An 18490-nucleotide genomic window follows, 5' to 3' on the forward strand; every position below is an offset into this window, starting at 1 on the left:
GAATGGAGGAGGTAAAGGAAAGGTGGAAATGCAGGAGGTGAAGGAAAGGTGGGAATGCAGCTCCCAAAAGATGTGGGAATGCAGCTCCTGAAGGAAAAGGTGGGAATGATGAAGGTGAAGGGAAGGTGGGAATGCAACTCCTGAAGGAAAATGCGGGAATGCAGCTCCTGAAGGAAAAGTGGGAATGGAGGAGGTGAAGGAAAGTTGGGAATGGAGCTCCTGAGGGAAAAGTGGGAATGGAGGAGGTAAAGGAAAGGTGGAAATGCAGGAGGTGAAGGAAAGGTGGGAATGCAGCTCCCAAAAGATGTGGGAATGCAGCTCCTGAAGGAAAAGGTGGGAATGATGAAGGTGAAGGGAAGGTGGGAATGCAGCTCCTGAAGGAAAATGCGGGAATGCAGCTCCTGAAGGAAAGCTGGGAATGCTCCCTGGCTCTGTGGGCTTGGCCAAGGACTCTCCTTGGTGCTCCAGAGCAGCTCCCATCTGGATCCATCCAGACCCTTGGGTGCTGCTGGCAGCTCTGGGTGCTCCCATCCCACACCGGGAATTGCGCTGGGGGCAAGGAGAGGCCGTGGGATCACCGAGGGTGGAAAAGATCTCTGGGATCATCGAGCCCAGCTCTGCCAAGGCCACCATGGATCCGTGTCCCCAAGTGCCACCTCCAGGGATTTGAGTCCTCATGGGCAGCTGGGAGCCACCGGCACTGAGCAGGACTCATTGGAGACATCCCAACTGGAGAATTTGGATGGAGAATCCCATCCCAGCAGTGGGAATGGGAATGCTGTGCCAGGCTGGACACGGAGCTCCTTGGACATGACTGGGAAGAGGGAAAGAGGCCCAGGGCAGGTTGGGGAGTGTCCCTGGGAAATGCTCCCAGGAATGCTGAGTGTGAAAAACACTCCTGTGAAAATGGAAAAAAATTAATAAAGGACAATGGGAGACACGGAACACAGAGCAAAGGTTGTTATGGCATCAGCCAAGAGCACCCTGTTATCTTTGGGGATACCCCTTAATTACCTTTTAATTACATCAGCCATTTGCATATTCACAGACCTTTATGCACAGCAAACCTCCCCCGGACTACTTTACATGTTCCAAGAAGTTTTTAGCACGGCTGCTTCTTCGGTTCACGTTTTTAGAGCATGCACATTCCTTGGTTGTGGTTTTAGTCCTTTTTTACCATAATCTTCAGTTTTTGGGCCTTGGTCCACTCTGCCTTCAGAGGGTGAGTGCTGATGGCTGGCAGATCCCAGCACAAGCATGCTTATTTTAACATTTAAAACATTTTAACATTTTAGCGGGCATTTTAACACAAGCTTACTTATCAGCTATTTCACTAAGCTTAAATAACAGCAGAAGGTCTTTATAACAAAGTTATATGTCTTTACAACAGAGTTACTCTAACACCACACATGTAAAATCCATTTTAATATTTGCAAAAAGCAATATTATAATGCATATCTATAACATATATCAGCTATTTCACTAAGCTTAAATAACAGTAGAAATAAAATCTATGTCTTTATAACAAAGTTCCTTTAATGCCACACATATAAAATCCATTTCAATATTTTCAAAAAGCCAATATTATAACATGTATCTATAACACATATCAGCTATTTCAGTGCTATGTCCAAGCTTAATTAACAAGAGAAATAAAGTCTGCATTTTTATAACAAAGTTCCTTTAACATCACACATGTAAAATCCATTTTAATATTTGCAAAAAGCAATATTATAATGCATATCTATAACACATATTTATATCAGCTATTTCACTGAGCTTAATCAACAACAGAATTAAAAGCTATATCTTTATATCAAAGTTCCTTTGACACCACACATATAGAATCCATAATTAATATTTAATATTTATTTAATAATATTTAATTTAATATTTGTGAAAAGCCAATATTATAATATGGCGTATCAGCTATTTCACTACTATGTCTAAGTTTAATTAACAAGAAAAATAAGAACTATATCTTTATAGCCAAGTTACTTTAACATCCCACATGTAAAATCCATTTTAATATTTACAAAAAACCAATATTATAATGTGTATCTATAACTCTTATCAGCTATTTCACCGCTATGTCCAAGCTTAATTAACAAGAGAAATAAAACCCGTATCTTTATAACAAAGCTATTTTAACATCACACATGTAGAATCCATGCCAATATTTGCAAAAAGCCAATATTATGTGTATCTATAACACGTATCAGCTATTTCACTGCTGTGTCCAAGCTTAATTAACAAGAGAAATAAAAACAATATCTTCATAGCAAAGCTACTTTAACATCCCACATGTAGAATCCATGCCAATATTTGCAAAAAGCCAATATTATGTGTATCTATAACACATATCAGCTATTTCACTGCTATGTCCAAACTTAATTAACAAGAGAAATAAACCCCATATCTTTATGACAAAAGATATACATATAGCTTTTTTTATGAGCTCACATATAAAATACATGCCAATGTTTGCAAAAAGCCAATATTATAATGTGTATCTATAACACATATCAGCTATTTCACTGCTGTGTCCAAGCTTAATTAACAGCAGAAATAAAACCAGTTTTATAATAACCAATATTATATTATAACCAGTTTTATAATAACCAATATTATAATGTGTATCTATAACACATATCAGCTATTTCACTGCTATGTCCAAGCTTAATTAACAGCAGAAATAAAAACAATATCTTCATAGCAAAGCTGCTTTAACACCCCACATGTAGAATCCGTGCCAATATTTGCAAAAAGCCAATATTATAATATGTATCTATAATACATAGCAGCTATTTCACTGCTATGTCCAAGCCTAACTAACAGCAGAAATAAAATCTATATCTTTATAACAAAGTTCCTTTAACATCACACATGTAAAATCCATTTCAATATTTGCAAAAAACCAATATTATAATGTGTATCTATAACACATACTTATATCAGCTATTTCACTGAGCTTAATCAACCACAGAATTAAAAGCTATATCTTTATAACAAAGTTCCTTTAACATCACACATGTAAAATCCATTTCAATATTTACAAAAACCCAGTAGTATAATATCTATCTATAACTCATACCTATATCAGCTATTTCACTAGGCTTAATCAACAACAGAATTAAAAACTATTTAACAAAGTTCCTTTTATACCACACATATAGAATCCATGTCAATATTTGCAAAAAGCCAATATTATATTGTGTATCTATAACACATATCAGCTATTTCTCTGCTGTGTCCAAGCTTAATTAACAGCAGAAATAAAACCAATATCTTCATAGCAAAGCTACTTTAACAACCCCACATGTAAAACCCCTTTCAATATTTTGAAAAGCCAATATTATATTTTGTATCTATAACACATATCAGCTATTTCACTGCTGTGTCCAAGCTTAATTAACAGCAGAAATAAAACCAATATCTTCATAGCAAAGCTACTTTAACACCCCACATGTAAAACCCCTTTCAATATTTTGAAAAGCCAATATTATAATGTGTATCTATAACACATATCAGCTATTTCACTGCTATGTCCAAGCCTGACTAACAGCAGAAATAAAATCTATATCTTCCTAACAAAGTTCCTTTAACATCACACATGTAAAACCCCTTTCAATATTTTGAAAAGCCAATATTATAATGTGTATCTATAACACATATCAGCTATTTCTCTGCTGTGTCCAAGCTTAATTAACAGCAGAAATAAAACCCATATCTTCATAGCAAAGCTACTTTAACACCCCACATGTAAAACCCCTTTCAACATTTTGAAAAGCCAATATTATAGCGTGTATCTATAACAAAGAGTCAGGAATGGAACGTCCCGAGCTCCTGGGCTGGAGCACGCGCTGAGCTCCGGAGCTGGGGCTGCTGCCTGGAGCCTCGGGAGCTCTGTGGGAACTCCGAGCAGCTTTTCCTGCCTCTAATTCCTCCCAGCTGATCCCGGCTCGTGCCCCGGCTCCGCGGCCATTCCCGGTGGATTCGAGGACAATGCTGTGTGTTTGTGCTCCTCTGCCTCCAAGGACGGCGTTTGGACTTTTTGTCCTGTTCAGAAGAACATGCTGGACTGAGGGGTTTGTTTGTTTTTATTTATTTTTTTTTTTATTTTTCATGGAATGGTGTCAGTTTTGCCAGGGAGAAGCATGGAGCGGAGTCACTGGAGCTGTAAACAGGGGAGGAGCTGATGTTCCGTCCTTTCTGTGGAGAGCACAGGGAAAAGGAGCAGAAGGAACAAGGAGAGAGCCAGGAGGGAGGACTGGAGTGTGCTGGGATCCAGGCTGGAAAGATCTTCCCTGCTTAAATTAGAGCTGAGCTTAAGTGGGCCTGGCTTTGGTGAGGGGCCCTGGAAAGGGATCTGGCAAATCCAGTCAGGCAGAAAAGGGGAAAAAAGGCAGGAAAGAACACTTTTCCCACTTTTCCCACATTTCCCACCTTTCCAGGAATGAAGATTCCTGGCACTGGCTGCCCTGACCCTCCGCACAAACTGTGGATCCAGAGCCAGTGATCCATGGCTGGCTCCCCAAAAAGGGACCTGGGATGAAATTCCATGAATGGCAGGGCTGAAGGAATAGCTGGGACCTTACTGGGTGGCCCTGCTTGGATCATGGAATCATCCCAGAATGGTTTGAGGCCCTGGGATGGAATTCCCAGAGAAGCTGTGGCTGTCCCCAGATCCCTGGAAGTGTCCAAGGCCAGGTTGGACACTTGGAGCAGCCTGGGACAGTTGGAGGTGACCCTGCCCTTGGAATGGGATGGGTTTTGGGGTCCTTCCCAACAGAAAAATTCCAGGATTCTCTGATTCCCACCGTGAATTACTCTCTGGGGAGGTTTTACAGGTATGTCACAAGATCTCTTCACCTAAGTGTGTTGTTTTGGTATTCCATGGGAAATGGCCATCCCCAGGGATGGTGAGTCCAGAGGGGATTTAAGGGAGAGGAATTGCTCTCCCTGGATTAGCAATGCTCTGCTTCCCAAATCCAGATCACAACCCAGAGGGATGCTTAGAGCATCATTCAAAGGGAGAAAATAAATCTGTGTGAGATTTGCAAAGGAAAAAATGGAAAACTGAGGGAGGTGATGACTCTGGAAGTGAAATTCCAAAGGGACCCTCACAATTCCCTCTTTCTGCCCTGTTGGGGAAGATGAAACAGAAAAGCCTTATAAATATGATTGCCTGGCAAAAGATTTTGAGAATATAGAAACTATAAGGGAGACTGAAATAAAAAGCAAACTTTGAGATCACTCAGTTACTGAACAACAGGAAAACAATGGTGTGGCTGCTGAAGGTGATCCCCTTTTGATCAAACAACACCCTCTGCTTGCAGACAGGCCCAAGGGGCAGAGCAGACCCTACAGCTTGGCAGAAGGGGCCCAAAGAGGAGTTTTTAGGGTTTAAAATGTAACAGTGTGGTGATGTAGTGATTGTTATAGGCTGTATGGAAATGCTGTAGGATTTGTATCTTGTACTAGATTGGTTAGTGAGAATTAGAATATTCAGCACAGAAGGAGATTTATTGTATTGCAATGGGAACCTCGCTCTCTTAGCTCTTGTCTCTTTGCTCTCTTACCCTCTCATTGTCTCTCCCCCTCTCTTCTCTAGGGCCTGCTCTGAGCTGTGGCTGCAGCTCCCAGCAGGGCCCTGCACCCAGGCCCTGTGCAATGAACCCCAAATCCCAGCAGGGCCCTGCACCCAGGCCCTGTGCAATAAACTGCAAGTTCCACGACCTGGCTTCAGAAGCGGGAGACATTTTCCTGGATGTGCTTTCTTTCCTGTGGGGAGCTCTGGGCAGGTCTCAAAGCCCACATGGAGAGGGAGCAGTGAAGATCCACAAAAAGGCCCCAACTCCGCTCTCCTCGTTATTCCAGGGAGGAGAATTCCCAGCTCGGGGCACGGCTTTGTCACTGTAATTACTCGGTGAGTGCATTAGAGCCCTGCTCTTCCCTGGGAGCCATTCCCTTTTGTCTGGATGCTGTTTTTCCACGGAGAGGGAGCATCCAGAGCTGGCTGTTGGTCTTACATCCCGAGATTCCTGCTGGGCGCTCCGTGCCGGGGGTGGAACAAATGTTTTTAGGAAGAGCTGCTGCTCCTCCAGCCTCTGGCAGGGTCTCCAGAAGGAACTGTCAGGGAAGCAGCACACCAAGGGCTGAGGGGGATTAATCTTGAGCCCAGGCCAAGGGCTGAGCCTAGTTAATCTCCTGATTAAATCAGGGAACGTGCCTGGGGGGCTTCATGGAATTTGTCACCATGGAAAGAGCCCGGAAAGCCAAATTTAGGAGTGGAAATTCATGGATTTGTAGGAGTTGTTGGAGTAAAGGATTGTCAGCAGAAAAACTGGTGGTTATTAATTATCCCATGCCTAATTAAAATACTTGGATTTTCACTGATGCTGCAGGAGCTCAGCATTCCTGGGAACAGGGGTGTCTTTTTTCCCTGGTTTCACAAGTTGTGGGGAGAACATGGAGAATCCTGATTCTGCCTGGAGCCTCAAGACAGGAAAAACAAAACAAAACAAAAGGACAATTATTCCACTGAAAAACAATATTTTCCAGCTGGGAACAACCAGCTGTGGGAGGAACAGATGGGCTGAGGTGGAAGAGCTCAGCCTGGAGCTGGGATATCAATCCATGGATATCAATACATGGACATCAATCCATGGATATCAATACATGGACATCAATCCATGGATATCAATCCACGCATATCAATCCATGGACATCAATCCATGGATATCAATCCATACATATCAATCCATGGATATCAATCCAGGGATATCAATCCATAGATATCAATCCATGGATATCAATCCATAGATATTGATTAATGGATATCAATCAATGGATATCAATCCAGAGACATCAATCCATGGATATCAATCCACACATATCAATACATGGACATCAATCCATAGATATCAATCCATGGATATCAATCCATAGATATCAATCCATAGATATCAATCCATGGACATCAATCCAGGGATATCAATACATGGATATCAATCCATAGATATCAATCCAGGAATGTCAATTCATACATATCAATCCAGGGATATCAATCCAGAGACATCAATCCATGGATATCAATCCACACATATCAATACATGGACATCAATCCATAGATATCAATCCATGGATATCAATCCAGGGATATCAATCCATAGATATTGATTCATGGATATCAATCCAGGGATATCAATCCATAGATATCAATCCATGGATATCAATCCAGGGATATCAATCCATAGATATCAATCCATGGATATCAATCCATGGATATCAATCCACACATATCAATACATGGACATCAATCCATAGATATCAATCCATGGATATCAATCCATAGATATCAATCCATGGACATCAATCCAGGGATATCAGTCCAGGGATATGGATATGACACACTCAGAGAGAGGATGAAGAGGGATGGAGATCCCAGATAGACCTGGGACCCTCTGGCTCTAGGGAAGGCAGAACTTCCTCATTTCTGGATCTGTCTGAGGGGAAAATTCAAGCCCAGGACAAATCCCAGGATTCATCCCAGTGAGATACAGACCACCCTGGAGAAACATCCGCTTTTCCTTTGCTTCCCACTGAAGGAATGGTGTCAGGCAAGGTGAAGTCAGGGACACGTCCCTGGGATCTCTCCTCCTGCAGAGTAATGAAAAATTCAGGAGCTTCAGACAAAGGGAAGGGAATCTTTTCACATCCCCACTCCCTGGCTTCTCCTGGAATATTATCCCCAGAGCTCAGCAGGGTTTGCTTAGTGATATGAGCAAATTACCATTAATTGGCATTTAATTGGCTTGGAATATTTTTCTTTTTCATTTTTTGACAGCTCCCCAACTGCGCAGAGCCCTGGAATTCCTTCTCTTTGTTTTGGCCAGGAAATATTTTAGAATGGAATGGGAACTAGAATTTTCCCTCTTTTGGGACAAATCAGAGTGTTATTCCTGGCTGGGATCAGCTGGGATGTTGATGAGCTTCCTGCAGGAGTGCTGAACCTGCTCTGCTTTTCCATGGGCTGATTGTGGAGAGTTTTGCTGAGAAAACCAGAAATTTTGGATTAAAAGATGTGAGATCTCAGCACCTCAGGACTGAGGTGTCACCGAGAGCACCCTTGGGGGGCTCGGGAGTCCTGGAATGTTCCAGAAGTGTCTGGTGGCTGGACTTTGATCCTACACAGGAGACGACACCTGTATGAGGACAGGAGGGTTTCACCGGGGTGAATGGTGAAGGGATTGGTTAATTAGAGGGTGAGACACAGGGTTTAGGATTTCTGTACAGGGGGGTTTAGAGGAGTAAGATGGAGGAATTGGGGCGTGTCCTGTCCTTCTTCTTCTTCTTCTTCTCCTCCATCTTCTGTGGTGATGGTGGCACTTTGGGATTGGTCATTACTGAAAGTGCACTGGGCAATAAGGGTGAAAGGTATTGGGGAAAAATGATAAATATTGTACACGTAACTTTGGGTATAAAGAGAGGTGTCTGTACGGAGGGCAGGGAGTGTGCTCATGGCTGGCTGCTGAGCAGAGCTCTGTCGGGCCGAGAGAAAATCTTTTAGATAAACAATTAATAAACACCGAGACCGAGAAAAGAACTGAAGCGTCTTCTCGTCCTTTGATACGCGGGCTGCCCCAAAGCCACCCTGAGTCTTTCCAAGCCCTCCAAACAACCGAAAACCAGACAAAAACAGTGGCCACGCTCTGAATATTCCAACATCCAGAATATGAAGGGAATATCTCAACATCCCGGAGTAATTTGGGTTGGAACATTTTATGGGCAGGGACACCTCCACTGTCCCAGGCTGCTCCAGCCTGGCCTGGGGCACTGCCAGGGATGCAGGGGCAGCCCCAGCTGCTCTGGGAATTCCATCCCAGCCAGGAATTCCCAATTCCCAATCTCCCATCCATCCCTGCCCTCTGGCACTGGGAGCCATTCCCTGTGTCCTGTCCCTCCATCCTTGTCCCCAGTCCCTCTCCAGCTCTCCTGGAGCCCCTCCAGGCCCTGGAAGGTCACACTGAGCTCTCCCTGGAGCTTCTCCTCTCCAGGAGAACATTCCCAGCTCTCCAGCCTGGCTCCAGCCCTTGGAGCAGCTCTGGAGCCTCCTCTGGACCTTCTCCAACAGCTCCATGTCTTTCCCATTCTGGAGATGTGGTGATTCCCACCCCTCTGCTGTGGCCAGGTTCACTCCTGGTCTCTCAGCTGGGGTTCCTCCCTGGGTGGTGGCACCAGAAATCTCCCAGATTTTCAGGGAACAAACAATCTTTAACCTCTAATTCCCTCTGATTCAAGGGAATTTTCCAGGGTTCAATTCCTGCCTGGGAAGAGAACAAAATAAACATGGATTGGGTTTAATTCATCTGTTGAAGGCATCCAGGTGGATTTTGCCATAAGAGCAGTCGGTGCTCCCATAAAAACCTTGGGGAGTTGGGGTGATGAGCAGAAAGGAAATTTGGAAAATGCCATCAGTAACATTTTCCAGGGAAAATTCAGGAATGCAAAGCATCAGTTTCTGTAGGATTTTATATGGATTTAGGCCTTTAATGTCTTCTGGGTTCTTGGGAATCTCCAATGTGGATTGGGCTGGATATAAACATGGCAAGGACAGGGGAAAGCACAAAGGGAAATGTTTGGAGCTGGCTGGAATTTTTTGGGTGTCCAAAGTCCTGAGAATGAGGACAAAACCTCCTCATTTTGGTGCAGAGAGAGATTCCATGGAATCTCCTGATTCTGGGGGATGGAAAAGCTTCTCCTGCCCTGGACTGGGCCAATGAAGCTGGAGATGTATTAAATATATGGAATTTACTAGGGAAAAGGACTTTATTGAGGAAATGAATAATTTCAGACAGCATAAACTAATCAGAGATGGTTGGAGACGGGAGCTGCCCATGGAATTGGATTTGGTCCAGAGGATAATCCAATCAAAAGATAAAAATAAGGTTGTTTATTACCTGTTGTAAAAGAGTTGTCTGGGCAGAGAATAAAAACCAGTTTTGTCTCTGTAATAAAATTCTCCAAACAGCCTCTTGTGGATTTGTGGGATTTAAAAGAAATGGGATCCTTTAATTCCCAAATTTCACCTCAGTGACATCACTGTCCCTTTAGTGTCCCCACATGTCTCCATTGCCTTGGGTTTGGGGACAATAAGAGAATCCAGTGTGATTAAAATTTGGGAGTCAATTCCAGAGCTGACATTCCCAGAATTTCAGTGATTTAGAGGCATGGAGACTTTGATGTCAAACTTAAAGGAATAACAATAAAATAATAATAATAATAATAATAATAATAATAATAATAATAATAATAATAATAATAATAGTAATTATTATTATTATTATTATTAGTAGTAGTAGTAGTAGTAGTAGTAGTAGTAGTAGTAATAGTAATATTATTATTTTATTCTGATTTTTATAGCACACCATGAAATTATTGGAAACAAGCCTTTATTGGGAATCATCCTGGATTTTCAGCACGTTCCAGTTCTGACTGCAAAAATCCCAAGTCCTTTTCTCTGAACCAACCCTTTTTTGCAATTTTCCCATCTCATAAAACCCCCTCGTGTTTCGGGACCCTCCCCAGGGCTCCCATTTCTCAATATCTTGGATGCACATGGAGATTTATGGAAATTTCTTTACCCCAATCCCACACCAAGGTCAGGAAAGGTGTTGGAGGGAGGATGAATGGAAAAGGCAGGGAAGAGACAAATTCAAGAGAAGTCAAAACCTCCAAACATTGTTGGGATAAACAGTGGGATTGAGGGAAAGAGGGATTTTCAGCATTCCCTTGGCAGCATTCCAGGCGTTTAACATTGGAATTTTTTTTTTGCCTGAAACCCAAGACTCTGTTCCCAACATCCCTCAGCTGTTTTTGTCAAGGGAAATGATTCAGAATGCACCAAAGTTGTTTTTGCTTTGGATCCTGCTGGCAGATAGGAGCTGGCAAAGGGAATGTGCACAATAACAAACAACAAGAATTGTTTTGGATGGGATGGATCCCTCGGGATTGGTCTCGTGTCTTCTTTCCCTTCGGCTTTTCACTCCCTCAAATGCTGCCCTTCAGGCCTTGCTGGTTCCTCTGAATTTACTGCAGCTTTTCCAAGAGAATTTTGGAAAATTCAGGATTCTGCTTGTGGAGTCCTGTGGTTGTTCCCAAAGAGGGTGGATTTCCTTCAAAATCCAATTTCCAGTCCTCAAGGGGCAGCTGCAGCTTCTCTGGGAACCTGTGCCAGGGCCTCCCCACGTTCCCAGGGAAGGATTCCTTCCCAAGATCCCACCTAAAGCTACTCCCCTCCAGTCTGAAGCCATTCCCTGTCTTGTCCCTCCATCCCTTGGAAATTTTCTCTCTCCATCTTTCTGGTGGCTCCTTCAGGTCCTGGAAGGGCACAAGGAGGTCCCCCCAAAGCTTCTCCTCTCCAGGCTGAACATTCCCAACTCTCCCAGCCTTTCCTCATGGGAAAGGTTCTCCATCCCTCTCATATCCTCCCCAAACTCACAGGGAACGAGCAGCTTTTCAAAAGAGAGCTCCAGGTCAAACAGAGCCTTTCAAAATAAAAATTCCAGGTTCCTCCTTTACCACAGTGATCTCGCTGCTTTGCCACCTCCCAGACAGGATCAAATACATCCAAGGAATATTGCACGAGCTGTTTGGATGCTGGAATTTAGGGACAGACCCTGGATGGACTCATGGCACGGCCTGGTTGGCTGCATCCACGGCCTCAGTTTATCCCTGGCTGAAGCCCCTCATCCCTCCCTCACAAACCAGCTCGGAACTTTGTGCTGTGTGCTCTGTGATCCACCTGCTGCTCCAGGGCAGCCGTTCCCTATTGGAATATGAATCCCAATATAACCAGTTAGATGGTGCCTGGGCCAGTTCTGACCCTCGCTGCTGGGCCAAAGGCAGCACTGTGGTGCTTTACCCCACAGATACCTTGGCTGGCGGAGATTGCAGCAGGGCACTGAACAAGTCCAGGCTTGTCAGGACTCCGTTTACCTCAGGAGAGAGAGCTTCTGGCGATGGTGGAGAGAAGAAAGAGAGGATTCTGCTGGAGGGTTATATCCAGATGTTTATTCCATGGGTACAGAGATGTCTGCACCGGGCCACTGCTGCTAACAGAATGGAGGCCACATGGTCTCATTAACATTTTAAGCTCAGGACAGGGGAAGGGGAGGGGACAGGTGAGCCACCAACCAGGTGAAGGGGCAGGGCCTCAAGGGATGAGGGACACCCATACGGGCCAATGTCCCCCAGGCCTGAGGGACCAATCACACGACGTCTTGCTGGTATGTCAGCCTGATTGACAGGGCACACTCAGCGAGGGGCGAGGGGGAAGGGGAGGGGACAGGTGGCCACCAACCAGGTGAAGGGGCAGGGTCTCAAGGGACTGGGGACACCTATCCAATGTCCCCCAGGCCTGAGGGACCAATCACACGACGCCTTGCTGGTATGTCAGCCTGATTGACAGGGCACACTCAGCGAGGGGCGAGGGGGAAGGGGAGGGGACAGGTGAGCCACCAACCAGGTGAAGGGGCAGGGTCTCAAGGGACGAGGGACACCTATACGGGCCAATGTCCCCCAGGCCTGAGGGACCAATCACACGACGCCTTGCTGGTATGTCAGCCTGATTGACAGGGCACACTCAGCGAGGGGCGAGGGGGAAGGGAGAAGGGATAGGCACACCTGGGAAGGGACCGGAAGTTTAAAACAGGACATTGCAACACACCGCAATGTCCGGTTATCTCGGCTGTTTGAGGGGCCTGGAAAGCCCGGGGTGGCCTTGGGGCAGCCCGCGTATCGAAGGACGAGAAGAGGCTTCAGTTCTTCTTTCGGTTTTTATGTTTATTAATTGTTTATCTAAAAGATGTTCTTTCAGCCCGACAGAGCTCTGCTCAGCAGCCAGCCATGAGCACACTGTCTGCCCTCCCGGGCAGCCACGTATCTTTATACCCATTGTTACGTATACAATATTTATCATTTTTCCCCAATACCATTTATTCTTATAACTCGGTGCACTCTCAGTAATAACCAATCCAAAGGTGCCACCGTGGCCAAAGAAGATGGAGGAGAAGAGGAAGAAGAAGGAGGACAGGACACACCCCAATTCCTCCATCTTACTTCTCTAAACCCCCTGTACAGAAATCCTAAACCCTGTGTTTCACTCTCTAATTAACCAATCCCTTCACCATTCACCCCGGTGAAGCCCTCCTATCCTCATCCTGTGTAGGGTCAAAGTGCAGCCACCAGACACTTCTGGCAACATTCCAGGAGTCCCGAGCCCCCCCAAGGGTGGTCTCGATGGCTCAGCACCTCAGGACTGAAATCTTGAGATCCGACACCGCAACAGTTCCCCATCCCTGCATCCAGCAGGATTCCTGCAGGATTCCTGAGCAGGGCTGCGTGTGGAGCCCAGCTGTTTGTCAGCGCTCTGGCACACCTCGGCCCTTCCCCTCTCCAAGGGCTGCTGGTTCCAAACAGACTTTGCTTGGATTGAATTTCCTTTTCTTGCTCCAAGTTTGGCTGCTTGGATGTTCCCTCTTTTCCAGGGGCTGCCTGGATGTTCCCTCTTTTCCAGGAGCAGATGAAGGCCCTTCAGCAGAGCTGATATTACTTGTTAATCCTTGCGGCGTTCCCTGGAGCCAAGAGAGATGGAAAATGTTTTCCAAAGGTTTTGTTCTTCGACAGAGAGCTGCAGAGATTTGGAGCTGCTGAAAATCTGTTTGAAACCCTTGTTTCAAGCTGAAATTCCTGTTTCTCAGGGGGAAAATTATCCATGGTTTATGTCCAACCTGGCCTTGGACACTACCTGAGATCCATGGGCAGCCACAGCTTCTCTGGGAATTCCATCCCAGCCCTTCCCCACCTTCATCTTAAAATTATCTTCCTTTTATCCAGTCTGAATATTCCCTTATTAGTTAAAAACCCTTTTATCCAGTCTGAATCTTCCCTTATTTAGTTAAAAACCCTTTTATCTGGTCTGAATCTTCCCTTATTTAGTTAAAAACCATTTTATCCAGTCTGAACCTTCCCTTATTTAGTTAAAAACCTTTTTATCCAGTCTGAATCTTCCCCTTATTTAGTTAAAAACCCTTCTCCCAGTCCTGGCTGTATTGGATCACTCCAGACCCATTTCCATGAACCAACCCTGGGGAAAACAATTTCTTGGAAGGCTCAGTTCAGTAAATCTGAGCCTTTCCTTCACCTCATGTTAAGACTGAGCCTTTCCCACAAAATTTTCCTGAAGTTTCCCTGGATAAAAGGCTGCACTGCATCTCCCTGAGCACGGCCCTAAATCCCAGCTGGAGAATTCAGGAGAAATGGAGGAATAAACAGAAAACAGTGGGAAAAGCTGAACTGGCCAAGTGTCCCACAGCACAGAGCCCTGCATTTTGAAGGAAGCTCCTGGATGTCCTCTGGGATTGGGGGCACCTCGTGGATCCCCTGGATCTCCCTGCCCCACACGGGGAGGAGGCAGGAGCAGGACACGAGCAGAGGCTGCTCCTCCTGTAAATGTGAAATGCAATCCCAGGGAAACTGAGGCAGTGCTTCACGGATGCCATTCCCACTGCTTTGGCTGCTCAGTGCCATCAAACCCTCCCTGGAATTCTCTGCTCCTGCAGCCCTTCCCTCCTGGATCTGTCATCCCAAAACAAAGTGGTTCCAGAATCCAAAACTTCACCAGGCCTGGTTTGGTGGTGAATTTTATTGGGGCTCTTCTATATCCAGGTTGGACAGGGCTGGGAGAAGCCTGGGATAGTGGAAGGTGGCACTGGATCATCCCTTCCAGCCCAAACCTGGGAATCCTTCTGGGATTCTCTGATGGAAGCAGCCAAACCAGGTATAAGGATGTCAGCGGTGGAATTGCATCTCCAGAACTCCTGGAAAAACAGATGGGAGCTGACCAGGGTTGTTCCCAGGGCTCCTGGAAATCACAAGCATGAGGAGGTTTTGAAGCCACCCAGTGTGAGATTTTCCGGAAGGATTCCCAGAGAAACTCATTCCCATTTTTCTGTGTCCTTAATGAACTGGAGGATCCCATGGAGCTCCTTCCTCATGAGCCCAGAGGAATAATTAACCCACACCCATCCAAGCATTCCCAACAGGATTTTTGAGGTTCTGAGTCCAAGAGACAGGAAAAGACACGGCAGAAAGATTCCATGAGAATCAATAAAGGTTTCTTTTTTATTGGAATTCCCTTTTACATACACCTGTGGTTTGCCTTTTCCCGCTCGTTACTTTGGTCCATGCAGAAAGCAGAAGTGGAGGAATGTAAACCAAATTCCTGCCTGGAGACACACACATGGCAAAGCCCCTGGAATAATCACAACTTTTTCCTGTAGTTTTTTGGGGGGTTTGTCCCTCTTCTGGAGGGGAACAAGGTCTTGAAACCCACTTCAGTGCTGCAGAGGGACAAACACCCCCCTGCTCCTCTCCCTGCTGCTCCGAGTGGAAAAAAGAGCCAAAACCCTGGAAAAACCCCATTTCCCAAAGCCCAGACCCTGTGATTTGTGGTGACCACCAGGGCTGGGTCACCCCTAAACTGCAAAGGGGTTCAGCAGCAGGTTTGTCTCCTCATGGATCCTGATTGGAAGAGCTCCGTGAAGGATTTGGAATGTGGGATGGGTTTGGTGCTCGGCTGCGCCTCTCCTTCCTCTTCTCCCACCACTCCTGTCCCACCAGCTCCACCTCATCCAACCTGGCCTTCCAAAAATCCCACCTTTAACAAAAAACGCCTTCTTGTCCAAGGCCTTGTGGGGCAGAGCTTGGAGAGCATGGGATAATTCCATGGAACTGGAATTGGGTGGTTTTAAAGCTCCTTTCCAACCTAAACCTGGAATTCTCTGATTGCTCCTTTCCTGCAGCTCCCAAGGAAGAAGGATTTGTTTAGACAGAGGATGAGGTAAAAGGTTGGCCTGGCAAGAAAAACTCAGCTCTATCTTTAGTCTGGCTGAGGTCTCATAAATCTCTGTTTTAATTTGATGCTGCTGCTCATGGTTTTGTTTCCTCTTCAGGCACCTGAGCCTGCCTGGGCCACCTTCAGTTAAGCTGAGCTTAAACTTTCAGGTTGCATCCTCTGAAATAGGGATACAAAATCCAAATTCCAGTGGATTTTGTATCCCTATTTCAGAGGATGAAACTCTGGGCATTTTGGGAACCAGGCACACGCTGATCCCTCCATCCCAAACATTTTAATTCCAGGTATTTCCAGCCAAGTGTCTCCCACATTCCTGAATCTCCACATGGGAAAGCTGATACCAAGAGAAAATGAAGAATTTTAGGAGGGGAAGTTTCCCCTCAGACCTTCTCCTGCCTCTGGATGTCAGGGATCCTGCTGGATTCTGGATCTAAAGGATAAAGGCACCCTGAAATCCCAATCAAGGTTTTGGGAACAGGGAATTTATTTGAATAATTCCCCTTTTCAGAATTTATGGGTGAAGGCCACTCCATGGAAGTCAACACACATCTCGGTGTTGATTTTCCTGGGATCAGGATTTCATCCCAAGCTGTGCCAGCACCTCTGGTTTTGCACACCCTATCATTAGCCCCCAGAATCATTAACCCCCAGTCTGAGGAAATAATTAAATTCCATTGAATTCCTTAGTTAATGTGCCAGGAAAACCATTGCTCCAGTGGAAGGGAGAAGTTGCTCTGTGGGACCCAGGAGAAATGGGTCAGAATTCTGTGTTCTCAAGTTGGGTTTGTTCTAATTTACCAATTTTTCCAGTGAAAAAATAGAAGGAAAAGTAGCAGTGAAGATGAAGTTCCACTGACTTTTTCACACCTCACCTCCCCCTTTTGCTCTCTTAATATTCCTCCAATTAGGAGAAATCCTAATTAGGCACTAATTTACCCCTGTCAGATCTGTCTGCATGGAAAGAACTCAGATTTATTGGAGTTACTCCTGATTAACTGGGTGAGTTTTCCAGAAATTTCCATTCATTCCTGGCCCCTGCCAATCCCTCAGCTGATTTCCAGCCCTGGAAATGCCTCTCTGGGGGCAGATTTTGGGATGTGAGAAGATGAGAAGGTGAAATTCAAATGAAATAAGAATATTTAATATTGGATCAGCTCTCATCCCAAATCCCTGGACATGCTGGAAATATTTCTGGGAACTCTGGAATACTGAGATCCTTGAGGAAAACAGTGGGAAAATTTGGAGGATTTGAGTTCACATGAAAGGATGGGAAGGAGAATGGAGGAAAGGAAAGGAAATTTCAAGGAAAGGAAATTTCAAGGAAAGGAAAGGAAAGGAAAGGAAAGGAAAGGAAAGGAAAGGAAAGGAAAGGAAAGGAAAGGAAAGGAAAGGAAAGGAAAGGAAAGGAAAGGAAAGGAAAGGAAAGGAAAGGAAAGGAAAGGAAAGGAAAGGAAAGGAAAGGAAAGGAAAGGAAAGGAAAGGAAAGGAAAGGTGCGGAAAGGAAAGGAAAGGAAAGGAAAGGAAAGGAAAGGAAAGGAAAGGAAAGGAAAGGAAAGGAAATTTCAAGGAAAGGAAAGGAAAGGAAATTTCAAGGAAAGGAAAGGAAAGGAAAGGAAAGGAAAGGAAAGGAAATTTCAAGGAAAGGAAAGGAAAGGAAATTTCAAGGAAAGGAAAGGAAAGGAAAGGAAAGGAAAGGAAAGGAAAGGAAAGGAAAGGAAAGGAAAGGAAAGGAAAGGAAAGGAAAGGAAAGGAAAGGAAAGGAAAGGAAAGGAAAGGAAAGGAAAGGAAAGGAAAGGAAAGGAAAGGAAAGGAAAGGAAAGGAAAGGAAAGGAAAGGTGCGGAAAGGAAAGGAAAGGAAAGGAAAGGAAAGGAAAGGAAAGGAAAGGAAAGGAAAGGAAAGGAAAGGAAAGGAAAGGAAAGGAAAGGAAAGGAAAGGAAAGGAAAGGAAAGGAAAGGAAAGGAAAGGAAAGGAAAGGAAAGGAAAGGAAAGGAAAGGAAAGGAAAGGAAATTTCAAGGAAATTTCAAGGAAAGGAAAGGAAAGGAAAGGAAAGGAAAGGAAAGGAAAGGAAAGGAAAGGAAAGGAAAGGAAAGGAAAGGAAAGGAAAGGAAAGGAAAGGAAAGGAAAGGAAAGGAAAGGAAAGGAAAGGAAAGGAAATTTCAAGGAAAGGAAAGGAAATTTCAAGGAAAGGAAAGGAAATTTCAAGGAAAGGAAAGGAAAGGAAATTTCAAGGAAAGGAAATTTCAAGGAAAGGAAATTTAGGAAAGGAAAGGAAAGGAAATTTAAGGAAGGAAATTCAAGGAAAGGAGAAGGAAAGGAGAAGGAAAGGAAAGGAAAGGAAAGGAAAGGAAAGGAAAGGAAAGGAAAGGAAAGGAAAGGAAAGGAAAGGAAAGGAAAGGAAAGGAAAGGAAAGGAAAGGAAAGGAAAGGAAAGGAAAGGAAAGGAAAGGAAAGGAAAGGAAAGGAAAGGAAAGGAAAGGAAAGGAAAGGAAAGGAAAGGAAAGGAAAGGAAAGGAAAGAAGGAAAGGAAAGGAAAGGAAAGGAAAGGAAAGGAAAGGAAAGGAAAGGAAAGG

This window comes from Zonotrichia leucophrys, chromosome 2, assembly GCF_028769735.1.
Source record: "Zonotrichia leucophrys gambelii isolate GWCS_2022_RI chromosome 2, RI_Zleu_2.0, whole genome shotgun sequence".
In the NCBI taxonomy this organism is placed as follows: Eukaryota; Metazoa; Chordata; class Aves; order Passeriformes; family Passerellidae; genus Zonotrichia; species Zonotrichia leucophrys.